This window comes from Equus asinus, chromosome 1 (assembly GCF_041296235.1).
Source record: "Equus asinus isolate D_3611 breed Donkey chromosome 1, EquAss-T2T_v2, whole genome shotgun sequence".
NCBI classification, from domain to species: domain Eukaryota; kingdom Metazoa; phylum Chordata; class Mammalia; order Perissodactyla; family Equidae; genus Equus; species Equus asinus.
In genome coordinates, this window is record NC_091790.1 from 33,738,231 (window position 1) to 33,752,501 (window position 14,271).

Here is a 14,271-nt window from a genome sequence, read left to right on the forward strand (position 1 = left end):
TATACAATTTACATTATAAGGAGAAAAAAGAAGTTTCTGGAGAATATGCCCACGTGTTTATTCACTTACTCTCTTTTGCTCCCACCAATAAATTTGGAGCCACTTTCTCTCCAATAGACTGCCTTTCTTGCAATCTATTTGTAATTTCATGATAGTTTGTTGTTTAAAGTTCATATTTGAAGCATTTAATACTCCCTAGAAAGCTTTCTTTTGTCTTTATCTTAACACATAATGAAAATCAAAATAGCTCAGATAACTGTTTGGCCTACCCGCAAACCAAGGAGGCTGACAGACAACTTATTCCTGTAATTCACTTTAGAGAAGTGAAGGAAATTCCGGCCTCAGGCAGGCTATTGCACAGATCTATTGCATTTTAAGTCGAATAACTTTTTCAGAAGGACAATAGAAGAATAGCAGACCATTTTTAGTTGAATAAAATCTACTTCCACAAAACATGGAATTACCAAACTACTTCAAAGGCCATTCACCGAATCCCCCAAGGATGGTTTTAAGTTAAAATTTTGAGAAAAATTTTAATGGTTCAGAAAGAAAGGCAAAAAGAATTTTATTTGCAATGAGAACTATATTGAAGGAAGAAAAGGAAAAAACAATCATCTTGTTTCTAAAAGGATGTCAGAGAACCCAGAGTAACACACAGATTAGAACTTGAATTTAGATCTTGATGAGATAAAGGCACAAAAGGTGCCAAAATTTTCCCCTTGTTCCATAAATTTCTTAAGAATAAATTAAGTTTTAATATGTTAAGGCAACTGTTAATTAGCGGCTCTCTTGATCAAAGATCTAGGTTGGTTACCACGATGGTCACTCTAAACGGGGCTATAAAATTGAATGAGCAATCCCAGTGTCAGAACAAAGAATGAGCCAAATGGAATGAGGGAAAATGTGAGAAATGGTAATGGTCATGTGAAATCTCCCTTTCTGAGCACAATGACTCATTGTGTCATCCTTTCTACAGTACATTTTGAATTCGAAGAAATTAGTTTGCTAATGAATATAGGCTAGTCCTAATATAAACAACAACATGAGGTTAAAGGAAATATCAATTAAAATTATTTCAAGGTCACCAATTCTGGGCAAGAAGGGAAAACATTTTACAAGCTGAATGGATAGAGGTTGATTTGTTAAAACTAAGGCAGCTGAGATTTAAAAAATAAGAATTTTGAAATAAGGACTGAGTTAAGAATTAAGAAATAAGGACTGAAAAAGCAAAATTCTTAACAATGTGTAAACTACTTTTCTTTAGAAGAGTTATCTTTAGTTTCTCTCTCTGTACTGCCCTCTTCCTTCCCACCTACAGTCATGTTCATCTTTTCTATTCTAAAAATACCTTCCTACTTCAATGAGATTCCCTTGACTTTCATCCGGTCTTTCACTTTATCACCACCATCTTCAAATGAGATGGCCACACTTGCCGGTTTCCCTTGCTCCTCCCATAACTCTTCCTTAACCCTTTGCAATCAAACCCTTATTCCAGCTCTGCTCTTGGGAGCCACAAAGATGGCAGCCATTCCCATAACCTTCTCTTAGGACTCCTCCTTGACTGCTTTATGCTATAGCTTTGCTCTGCTGAATTCATACCCTCTTTTCCTTTCCTTTCCTGGTTTTAAAATTTCTGGTTCTCCCACTGGATCTCTGATTCTACTTTCTCACCCTCTTCCACTGATATAGCTTCACCCCCTATTCTCTTGATGAAGACATTGCTTCCTAGCTTCTATACATATCTTTTTCCAGTCTCTCCTAGGGGACCACAAACTTCTCCAAATCTATATCTCTGGCTTCTGTTACTCAGATTCTTCATTACCAACTGCTGACTACATACCCATCTCCATCTAAATCTAAATATTCTACCAACTCTCAAACTTAGTATGAAAGCAACCATACTTCATTGAACTTCTGCCTTGCCAATATTTCTGTTTAATCTTGTATACCAACTGATGATTTTTTTCCCCAACCAGTAGATGCCAGCTTTGGCTCACCACTATTTTCCCAGATAGACACTTTACCTTTTCAAGCTCATCTACCTTAGACAGCTCCTTACTTTATTCATCAACTTATTCAGCAGATAGTTATGCAGCATTTATCATAGACCAGGTATTGATTTACAATGTTAAATGTACAAGGCATGGACCTTTTTGTCATTTCTTTGTGATTATTTAATTAAAGTGTGGAAGGAGTTTAAAAATAAATAAAGCCAGGGCCTGCCCAGTGGCACAGTGGTTAAGTTCACACACTCCGGTTCAGATCCCAGGCGTGGACATGCGCATTGCTTATGGAGCCATGCTGTAGTAGGCATCCCACATATAAAGTAGAGGAAGATGGGCACAGATGTTGGCTCAGGGACAATCTTCCTCTAAATAAATAAATAAATATCTTGTAACTGTGGTGTATACAATAAGGGATATATATGTGATACTGTTAGAATAATCAGGATATTGACCTAATCCAGAAAGTCAGAGAAGGCATCCCTCAGAGAATATGACAGAAGGAAAAATGGCTCACTGGGTGGATGCTAAAGAAAGGTAGAGTTTGGGTAGGCTGGCTGGCTTCCCACCCCTGAAATCCTTAACCATGACTCAGGAAATAATTGCGCTTCTGATAGTAACACAGAAGGTAAGAAGATTAAGACCCTCGGTTTTTCCTTTTGGTTCTCTGAAACCTAACAACCAGTAGGTTGATGTGATGGTTAGTGTTATATATCCACTTGACTGGGCGACACAGTAGCCAGATACCTGGTCAAATATAATTTAGGTGTTTCTGTGAGGTTGTTTTTGGATGAGATTAACATTTAAATCAGCAGACTGAGTCAAGCAAATTGCCCTCCCTAATACGGATGGGCCTCATTCACTTAGTTAAAGGTCTAAATAGAACAAAAAGACTGATCCTCCCCAACTAAGAGGATTCTTCCTTCCTGACAGCCCTCAAGCTGGGACCTCAGATTTTTCTTGCCTTCAGACTTGAACTAAAACATCAGCTTTTTCTGGTTGTCAAGCCTGCTGGCCTTTGGACTGGAACTATATCGTCAGCTCTCCTGGTTCCCAAATTGCCAACTCACCACCCTGCAGATCTTGGGTCTTACCAGCCTCCATAATCATGGGAGCCAATTCCTTATAATAAATCACATGAGCCAATTCTCTCTCGGTGTATGTATCTACGTATACACACACAGATACATGCATATATATATTTCTGTTTCTGTGGAGAACCCTAATACAGTTACAAAGATTTCTGATGAAATTTTCTAATGCAACTTCTCACTCTGCTTTCATGTTAACCCACTGTGTAAAGAAGGAAAAAAGTGAATTACTGTACCAGCTCACATTGTGTACATTTTTAGGAAGCAGTCTGTTTCTGTTTGGAAAAAACACCTTGATGAATTTCTAAGGGTAGAAAGTGATTATTGGAAAAAATCAAGGCAACAAGTCATTGTGGGAAAACTGCTTTACTTGAAAAAAAGATTACTTTTGCTTCTGGGAAGGAGCAGGAGGAGAGAGGAATCAATGATGTGAGGGAAGCGGGGTTGGGTGCTGCCAGAAGTGAAGGGACTAGGAGAAGAACTCAGCCTGGGAACTGGAAAGATTTTGAGAACCAGGTGCCCCAAGTTTAAGTATTTCTTATGTATTCATATGATTCCATCTCAGACTCCAAAGTATTCCCTCCTGCTCCCAAAAGAGTGCCATCCCGTTCATGTTTTGGGTGGCCCTGCATTTCCTGGGCCACCCCCAAGACTCAGGCAGGAAACGTTGATTAGTCTAAGCCAATCATCGTCGTTATAATTCTTTGTTCCTGACTAGTTTAGGCATAAGCGTGCAGCAGAAACGTGATTCTGAAACAGTAGCTAATGTTCTTAAAGAAATGCTTTACACAGGACTCACGTCTTCTTCTCTAAATAGAGTTTGGACATTGATAGATCTAACTTGAAAATTTTACCAATCCTGGAACTATCCTATCATAGATTTCTTATGTGAGAAAAGATGTTCTATTTTTCCACTTTTATCCATGTTTCCTGTTATTTGCAGCCAAAGGCAACAGAACTGAAAGAGAGTTACTTGTCAGTAACCTGATGAAAGAAATCTATAAGAACTAGTGAAAATAAACTTGCTTAATATATTCTAGACTGAAAATTTTATGACTCATAAAACAATTTTTTCAAGCAATTCTCGCATGTTATTTACCAGTCCATAATTTGTTAATCTATTTAAATATCCATTAGATAATAAAACTGCAAGATACTTATTATGTATGTTTTTTAATGTCCCTGAAAAGTAAATAATGAATGGTATAAAAAGCATTTTACATTGGCAATTTTATAATATTCTGTATATTGCTAGCTAATAAAATCTGTATAAGGACATGAAACTTGTCTTAACTCATTTTACTCCTAAAATTGAGTGGTTCGTAAGACTTCCCAGAACTCCCAAAGTGTTCTGATTTAATCATTTTATACCTCTAAGTACTACTTCTCATTTTCTTTATTAGGAGCAGAACGTTATTCACATTCTATTACCAATGTATATTTCCAAGTTTTATTGGGTCTTATAAAGATATAATAATTAGAAAAATAACAACCTCTCTGTGTTCTACATACGAAGCTAAATAAGCTGCTTACATCATTGCATTTCAACCCCACACCTTCCAGTTTTTCAAATGAGAACCAAGGTTTAGATTTAAAGGAATTAGTTCCAGGTCCAGACAGTAAAACCCAGCTCCATCCATGTAAAAAGTTATGAGTTATTAAAACAGTCAATAAATTATTTTTTAAAGCCTCATAAAGCCAATGTAACTAGAGTTTTTCCTGTCTCAAATTGTTTTATAAGAGAATTGTAAATTTTTTCACTTATTTTAGAAAAAAAGAATTAAAAAAATAGAACCTAATCTCTTTGTAAACATTTTTACTAACGTTGGTTTGTTGTGGAATAGATGTAGAACAAAGATATCTCGAAAGTTTATTTAGTATCACACTAGATATATAAAACACTACTGAACTGAGAGGTAAGTTTGTTATATTTATACTTACAAAACACTCGCGCCTCCGCATATCAGAAAATTCTATGATGTTCAAATTGGTGTTGGTCTGCAGAAGTTCACTTAGATATTTGGTCCACTCATCGTTCAGAATAGTTTTTCAACATTTTCTTCAAAATCTCTGCAGACTCAACTGAAATTCTCAAATAACAAGAGGACATTTATGCAGAAAGAATACCAAAAAAAGAAAAAGAACGCAGCCATTGTGTGAATTCTTAAGAGGCATTACTGGGAGCTATTTTAATGAATGCCGTATCTATTGTCTTCCACTGAGATTTTTCTCTAATTATCAAACTGATTATGACAAAACTGAACTCTGTAGGAACATAGCTATTGCAAAGTCTGTAGCTCTTGTGTAGACGGGTCCTGAACTCTTTGTGTTGATGAAGTATAACTGTTCTACCTGCAAGAAGGGTCTCTTTTTCACGACAGTAGCAAAACCTATTCTGTGCATTTGCTTCAAAATAACTTTTATACTAAATGAATGGAATTCAAAGTTAAAACTAAAGAGTTACCAATTCTTAGGTTCAACATTTTTGATAAAAAGAGCAGTGCAATTTTAGTAGAAACAGAAAAAAGTGACATAGGTAAAGGCCTGTCAAAAAAAAAAAAGCAGTGAAACTGATTTGAGCTGTATTTAGTTAACTGCATGCTGGTTATTAGAGATCACTGTTTCCTTATTTAGGCGCTCACAATTAATCCCTTAACTTATTTCTAATGTAAACTCTTGCCCACATATAACTACCAACCAAAAGATTGCAAGAAACCATAAAATAATACAGTGTACGAATTCACAGAAATAAATTTGAAAATAGAGAGAAAAACCAATGACATAGCAATGGAGCAGAAAACTAACACACGCACATATTTTGAAATATGTCTGGGACCACATACGTTCATCTCTTCTCCCTCACAGAAACTCAATAAAATGACAGTTAAAGGTATAAAAAGCTATAAAACTACAAGAACCAAGAGAACAAGAGAAGACACAACAGTAAATAAAACTATCATTTGGAGGATGGAAAGCAGAGGACTTAGTAAAATCTCGGCATCTATTACCGAAGAGCTTACAGAATAGAATACCAATGAGAAGTGCGCCCACATGCCCCACGGGAACCTGGAGAAGCTCAGCATGTGGAAGGACCAGGAAGTGCATAAGGAAAAGATGATGCCTGCTAAAACAGGCACAGTAGTTGAAAATGGATATATGGAATAATTAGACCCCCAAGCATCCCCTCATGTCACATGACCAGGTGTAGCCCCTCCTTCCCACAGGCATATAGGAACAGAGGAAACTAAAATTCAGTACAACAGAGGAAAAAATCTGAGGGAAACAGACTCCTGTATACCAGGCACAGCAAAGAATAGGAGTGAGGACTAGAGAGCAAACTGGGAGGATTAAGTAAAATTCTGAATATGAGACAGCAAAAATTTAATCCATCTCTCACACTGCTCCAAGAAATAAAATGACAACAACAAAGGCACTTGGAAATTGAAAATATACTGAAAATAAGTTTTCATTAGTCAGATGAAAAGTAAGATCTTGAAAATCTGCCATAAAGGGAAATCAAAAGACATATGTGGACAATAGAATAGAAAAGCTGAAAATTCGAGGTTCAAAATTTGATTGGTAGATGTTCTAAAAGTAAACAGCAGAGAACTTGCATGGGAAGAAATTGTTAGAGAAACAGTACAAGAAAGTTTCCCAGGAGCGCACAATTGAAAGAAACAGATAAGTGCCAAATAGAAAGAAAAATAAGAAGCCCACACTAAAGACACTAAATAAAATTTTACAACACTGAAGGAAAAAGCAAAGATTCTAAAAGTTTCCAGAGAGAAAAATAGACACACAATGAATCAAGAATAAAAAATGCGTGCAAGAATGTTCATACCATCTTTAGTCATAAAAGCAAAGAAAATAGAAATAGTCCAAATGTCCATTATGTCCACCAACAATAGTATTAAATCTGGAAAAAAAATTGAGCTACTGCTATAGACAACAATATAGATAGATCTCAGAGACAAATGTTGAACATAGTAAGCCAAATACAGAAGATTGTGTACTATATGATTCCATTTGTAAGATGTTCAAAATCAGGCAAAAGTCAGAATAGCACTTAGGTTTAGGGATCAAGAATGACTTACTGTGGGGCCAGCCTGGTGGTGGTGTAGTGGTTAAGTTCACCTGCTCCCCTTTGGCAGCCTGGGGTTCATGGGTTCAGATCCCTGGCATGGACTTACTAATTGCTCATCAAACCATGCTGCAGTAGCATCCTACATACAAAATAGAGGAAGATTGGCACAGATGTTAGTTCAGGGCCAATCTTCCTTACCAAAAAAAAAGAAAGAGAGAGAATGATTTACTGTGAAGGACACAGGGAGCCTTCTAGGGTTGCTGGAAATGTTTTGTGTAAACTTGGTCTCAGTAGGTGGCTCTTTCTGTGTGTAAAAATGCATCAAGTTCCACATTTAGGATTAGTGTACTTCATGCAGGATATGCCTCAATAAACTTTATTTTAAAAAATGAACAAAAAAGTAAGAATGGCATTGAACTTCTCAATAGCATCACTAAAACCAAGAAGAGGGGATAATTTATTCAAAATCCTGAGGGAAAGTGATTTTCTACTTAAAATTCTATACCTATCAAAACTATCACATAATACAAAATATGGAAAACCTCAAATATTACCTCTCATGTACCCTCACTTAGAAAAATTCAGTAGGATGTGCTTTACAAAAATTAAGCAATGAGCCAAAAAAGAGAAAGACTCAAGATCTAAGAAACGGCATCAATATAAAGAAAGTTAAAGGATTTCCCAAAATGATGGAAAAGTGAAGTGTCAAAATGATAGCTATGTTACAGTCTAAGCTATGCAACCATCCTGACTGGACTAGACGGATAGGAGGAGTAGCCAGAGAAAGGAAACAAAGGGAGAATTCTTCTGAGGGGTTGATCATGGAGTATTGGAGAATAATTGGCAATAGGTAAATAAAAAACTGAGCAAAAGAAAAAATTGTTTTAATGAGGTAATCGTTATAGTTCCCTTTCCTCTTCACAAGAAGAGCTTGAAAAGAAAATGGGGAAAATATCATAGTATACAACAAGCATCATAAGTGAAAAATATTTGAATAGTCATCATGTAAATATTGAACACTGATTTAATTGAAAAAACATAACCAAATTGGTAAGGTAGGCAATGAAAAAATGAGGGGAGAAAATGTGAGTTAAATCCTCATCTATCAGTGTGGGGAATCAATAGATAGTAACTAAGTTGATAAGTAAAAGTGGCAGTTTAAGTATACTCTTTTAAAATATTGAGATACAAGTAGAAAAATTGAAAGTAGTTGCCTTGGGGAACATGCTTAAAGAATTGTGGAAAAGAATTGCTGTTTTTGGTTATTGCTCTTTTAGTACTATTTGACTCTTAAAATATGTTAATATAATAGTTATTAGAAAATAAAGATATAGGATGGAAAGGTTTAAACCAATTTTTTGAAAGGGGTAAAGAAGGTTTTACTAGATGGTTTTGTGGGTGAGTTATATATAACTTACTTGGAACAAAATCTTCTTTCGTTATTTAAACTATTTCAAGGTGTAAGAAAATACAGTAAACTTTCCAATTCATCCTGATAACAAAACCTCCAAAAGAAAATTGTAGAAACTTTAAGTTATGAATTTAGAAGCAAATTTGAAATAAAATGCTAGCAAATTCAATCCAGGATCATATAGCAATAATGTACTACAACTAAAGAGGATTTATTCCAAGATGCTTCAACACTAGCATTTGATGTTGTTTATTGCATTTAAAACTTTAAAGAAAGACTTATATGACTATAATCACATGAAGAAAATGTACTAGATAAAATTCAGCCTCTTCTTAATAAAAAGCAAGTAAAGTAAAAGTTGAAGAATACTTTCTAAACACAATAAAAAATCTTTTCCAAAAGCTGATAGCAAATGTATTAAAAGAAATGCATTGCTGTGAAATCAGAAATCAGAACAGGGATATCCATTAATGAATATTATTATTTAACATTGTCCTAAGGATGCTAGATAATTCAATAAGACAAGAAAAAACAGTCCTATAAACATAGAAAAGCTAGAGAAAAGAAATCATCATCATTATTTGCAGCTAAGACTATATCTAGAAGATCAAAAAGTCCCCAGATCTGTTACTATTAATGACATGGTTAATAAGGTGGTATTGGGAGACAGGTCTTCATCGAGTCTCGTGTTTTTGCAAGTCTTGCAAACAGAGGCACTGACAGCTTTTGTTTCAGATTGTCTCCTTTTCTAGGATGAGTGTACAACAAACAACCTTGGAAGATGGAAATAGCATCTCTCTCCAGAGCAAAGGTCAGACAGGCTTTCTTGCTGCTTATAAAAACTCAAGTTCTCTAAGCTCAGAGTTGTTTCCACTGTGATGCAAACCCCACTGTGTGTGCAGCATCCACCTGGGCCACTCCAACATCTCCCCTTGGGGAGAAAGGAGAACCGATGTGAACAGGAAGCTCACGCTGCCTGCTGTGCTGTGAATAATAAGGTCCTTTGTGTCTGACTCAGGAGCTAAGGCTGAAGAGATGATCAGTGGTGACACCTGGAAGAGACAGGGACCACCCATGTCCAGGAGACTGGCCATGAAAACACCCAGAAAGGCATGTTTTTCTTCCCTCTTTCTGAGGATGTTCCAGCAAGGCTCAGTCAAAGAGACTGCCCTGCTTAGCCAGCAGTGGTGAAAACAGATAAAGCAAGGGTCTGACAGGGAAGCTCCCAATAAAAGATGAGCAAGTAGCAAGAATCACCAAACAATTCATAAAAACCAGCTCCATTACAGGGGTCAATTTCGAGAAAATGAAAAAGTAACCCCAAGAAAACACTTTGTAAAGCAAACAGAACAGACCTTTAGAACAAATACACTGAAAAGCCTCATATTTGTGAGACTATTTATTTTTTAAAAATCAAGTAAAGTGAATTAAATGTAAAATTTGATCATGAAAAGATAAAATTCAATTGGGCTCAAAAGGTAAATGATCAGATGAAAAGGAAAATATTGAGTTGGAAGACTGGGCCAAGGAATTATTTCAGAATGCCAAATAAAAGGATAAGAGATTAACATTATAAAGTAAGGGCAGGAGACATGGAAAATAGGTCTAGAAGTCCTAATACATGTTTCATAGGATTTCTGAAAAGGAAGAATAGAAAGAATGGAAGATAAATATTCCAAGAAATAATGGAGAAAATTTTCTCAGTACGGAAGGAAAAAATAAATCTGCAGATTAAAGCAGTTTATGTAGCCTTGAGTAGAATTTAAGCACACACACACACACACACACACACACACACACCCTAGACCCTAGACATATCATCATTAAATTTCAAGTTATTAGGAAGGAATAAAAAATCTTAAATATTTTAAGAAAGACAAAAATTGTTAAAAATCAGATTGACAATGTCTTCTCAGCAGCAATGTAAGAAAACAATGGAAAAATATCTTCAAACTCCTAGAAAAAGTAACTTGGAACCTAGGAATCTACACCAAACAAGCAATTAATCATGTGTGAAGGATGGAATTATTAAAGATAAAAACGTATGATGCAGAAAAAAAATTAAAATTGCTCAGGCCAAGTGGTTAACTTCATGCACTCTGCTTCTGCGGCCCAGGGTTTTGCCAGTTTGGATGCTGGGTGCAGACCTAGCACCACTCATCAAGCCACACTGAGGTGGCATCCTACATAGCAGAAATAGAAGCATGTATAACTAGAACAAACAACTATGTACTGGGGGGGTTGGGGGAGAGGAAGAGAAAGAAAAAGCCCAAATATGGATGGAAGTTATGGTATTAGCAGTAAGTTTGTTTTTTGATCTCCCAAAATCACCATGAAAAGAGACAGAGCAAAATCAAAGATGCCTAAATCTAGGTGACAAGTTATCCCACAAACCCCCCATTTCAAGAGATAGGGACAAAACACTGCTGGTACAAGACTGCAAATGCATCTGTGCAGGAGGAGACAGTGGGAACATGTCTGGGCTTCTAGGAAAGCAAGAGACACTCACTGGAAAGCTCCACATGGCAACCTGAGAACAGCAATGGAAACCAGAAGGTGAACTGCAGGATCCAGTTCACTGGTGTCTGGAAGGGACCACATCACAAAAGGGTGGATGGTATTGGCACCATTCGAGCCTTAAAACTAGCAAATCAAAGCTCCATTCCTAAATGAAGCCCTGTATTGAAGTGAAACAGCTGGGAGTAAAATCCAAAGAGAGCAGGGCAACCACAGTAGAAATAAATGAAAGTGAAGGCCCATATAAAAGTTGGGGGAGCCAGCCTGGTGGAATAGCAGTTAAGTTCCACACGCTCTGCTTCAGCAGCCTGGGTTCAGGGTTTGGATCCTGGGCATGGACCTACACACTGCTCATCAAGCCATGATGTGGTGGTGTCCTACACGTAAAGTGGAGGAAGATGGCCACAGATGTTAGCTCAGGGCCAATCTTCCTCACCAAAAAAAAAAGGGAGGGGGGTGAAGGAAAACAGTGAAAGCAGATCTCAGAAAGAATGAGGCCTTTTTTTCACCATTTTAAGAAGACAAAAGATTTCCAGAGCTGTGAAAGTAAAAAAAACAAAAACAAAAACCCACCCTTGCTCTCTTCCCCATTTCCCTTCTATAAGGAAAATAATACTCATGTTATGTAATAAATGAGGACCAGAAATCAATCAGTCAAATGCCATATAGGTTACTCTAAACAAAACGAGGAAAGAGAACAAGACAATATCTTTACAAGCAATGCAAACATGTCAGAAGGACAAGGAAACAAGTCAGAAAGGTAAAACTGTGACCTCATATTTTCACCACAAGTTATGTCAGAAACTGTGAAAGAATGACATAAATCCAAATTAGAAAAAGCTCAGCCATGAAGATACTTAATAGTATTGCAAAGAGGTGGCATAATTCATGAAATATTTTTTTTAGTTTCTTTAAATCATATCAAAAATGAAGACTAAACTACAAGGAACATAAGAGCTGGTGGATAGAACAGGTAATGCCTTAAGAGAAATAGATGGAAAGGAGAAAATTCTTTAAATCTAAAAGATATGATGAGAGAGACAAAGAAATGAATAGATTCGGAATATGGGTAAAGAAAGCTAACGTACATACAAGAGTCCCCAAAGACTAATACTAAAATTAATTCAAGAAAAGTTTTCTGAAAAAAAGATGACTTGAAACTATGTATTACAGAGTCACCATATGTCTTTGAAGACTGGTCCAGAATGGCCAACATCAAGACATGTTCTAGTAAAGCTATCAAACTTTTAAAAAGAAAAAAAATGCCCTCTGGGCATCTAGGTAAAAAGTCAAATCACTTATATGAAAAGACATCAGACTTGACAATGGCTATTTATTTACAGAACTAAGGCTAAATAACGATTATAAGAAATATAGTTTAATACATACTGGCTTCACTTCTTTTAATATATCTTTTTTTTCAGTTTTGATTTTGAAACCAGGTAAGCATTTAAATTTTAACTTGGATATATCATTGCAAACTCACGATGAATTTATTTTTTTTTTCAATTTCTAGCTCTTTCCACTGAAAATGCCTAGAAATAATCAACTCAGCAGCAAAGAGCATCCTTAACACCAGGACTGTGATCCCTACATACACATATTTCCCATTAAAAAGAACCAGGGTTCCCTGGATAAATGGCTTCTTCCAGGTCAGCGGCAGGAGACGTACAAGGTGAGTGATCCTTGTCATACTAGAAAGAAGAAAGTTATCAACGGCCACAAAGGTTACGTCAAGAGGATTTAGAATCCAACCTGGAGAAGCTGCTTCTGGCTGAGGGTAGGACAATTAAACCATCAGTAATGCCAATACCTATAATCAATTGAAACACAAATAGGATTAAATCTATGAACTTATAATGATATTTTTAAAACCCATTGTTCACATTCACACACTTGTTATTTTGAAAACGGGTAAATAAAGAGAAAGCATCAAATATTTATCCTGCCTTTCCTACAGAATCTAACCTTAGGGCAATTTCATGGGGTCACTAATCACTATCAGCAGCTGATAACATCCCATAAAGAGAAGAGTCAGCACGGAAGGAAGGAGACATCACTCTGAAGTAGGCTGGCCAGAATTTTTTTTAAAATAATTAAAACTGAAACTGATCAAGCTCCTAGATCTTACTAAAATTTACAGGATATCAAAGGGACAGAGAGAAATGTTAAGTGGGAACGTAATCAGCTATATCCAAAATGTGAGAAACTCTGTAAGACAAATCAGGTAGGTTGTTTAATGGACAAATTGCAGAGAAAGAGAAGATAGAGAATCTGTAAATTAAAGAAGATTTAAGAAACATGTCAATCAATTGCAATGATGAATTTATTTAGACCCTAATTTAAACTGTGTGTGTGCATGAGACACAATCGGAAAACATAAACACGGTATTGATAATAAGAAATTCTTACTATTGATATTTAGGCATCAGAGTATTGTTGCCATGTATTTTTTAATGTAACTGCTGTTTGGAGATAAAAACTGAAATATTTATCTTAAATATTTATACTTGAAATGATATGATGTCTAGAATTTGCGGAAAATAATCTGGGGAGTTTGGTAAGGGGACACGATTAGAAGTCTGAATGAAATAAGGCAGCCCATGCTGATGATTGTTCAAGCTAGACGATGGATACATTGCATTCATCAACCACTCTCTACATTTGCATTCATTTGAAATTTTTCCGCAATAAAAATTCTATAAAACTGCTTTTTGAAAAAACTGATAAGCACAATGAAGACAAAATTTTTTTGAAAAGCACAAAGAAAAATTGGGAATGAAAAGGGAAAGTATACAAGGGATATGTTTTTAACTATAAGAACAAATGTATATTAATAAATCTGTGAAATTTTAAATAAATTAATTTCCCCAAAATGACTCAAGAATAAAATCTTGAGTAGACCGTCTCTGTTCAAGGAAATAAAACCACAGAGAAAGATATAACCCCTGGAACCACTAGGCATGGAGAGCTTTATGGTAGAATTCTAATAAATTTTCAAGGAACAGAAATTTTCCCATCCTATACAATCTTTTCTAAACCAAAGAAAAGTATGGACCACTTCCCAAATCAGTAACTTTCATATCATAAATATACTACATCATAAAACATTAGGACTCAGTTAAATTGAAGAAAAGACTAAGGTATCCACCATCGATGCTACTA

At 35.9% G+C, this 14,271-nt stretch overlaps 1 long non-coding RNA gene across 4 annotated transcripts in view; it reads right to left on the bottom strand.

Moving 5' to 3' along the window:
* The window catches only part of LOC123281846 (uncharacterized), a 45,892-nt gene that overhangs the window by 11,952 nt on the left and 19,669 nt on the right, over positions 1-14,271 (bottom strand). For all 4 annotated transcript variants that reach the window (XR_006521603.2, XR_011494435.1, XR_011494450.1 and 1 more), the window contains exons 3-4: positions 7,189-7,317; positions 5,036-5,184 (exon numbers count right to left, since the gene is read on the bottom strand). This is a non-coding gene — a long non-coding RNA (uncharacterized lncRNA). The remainder of the gene's footprint in view (positions 1-5,035; positions 5,185-7,188; positions 7,318-14,271) is intronic.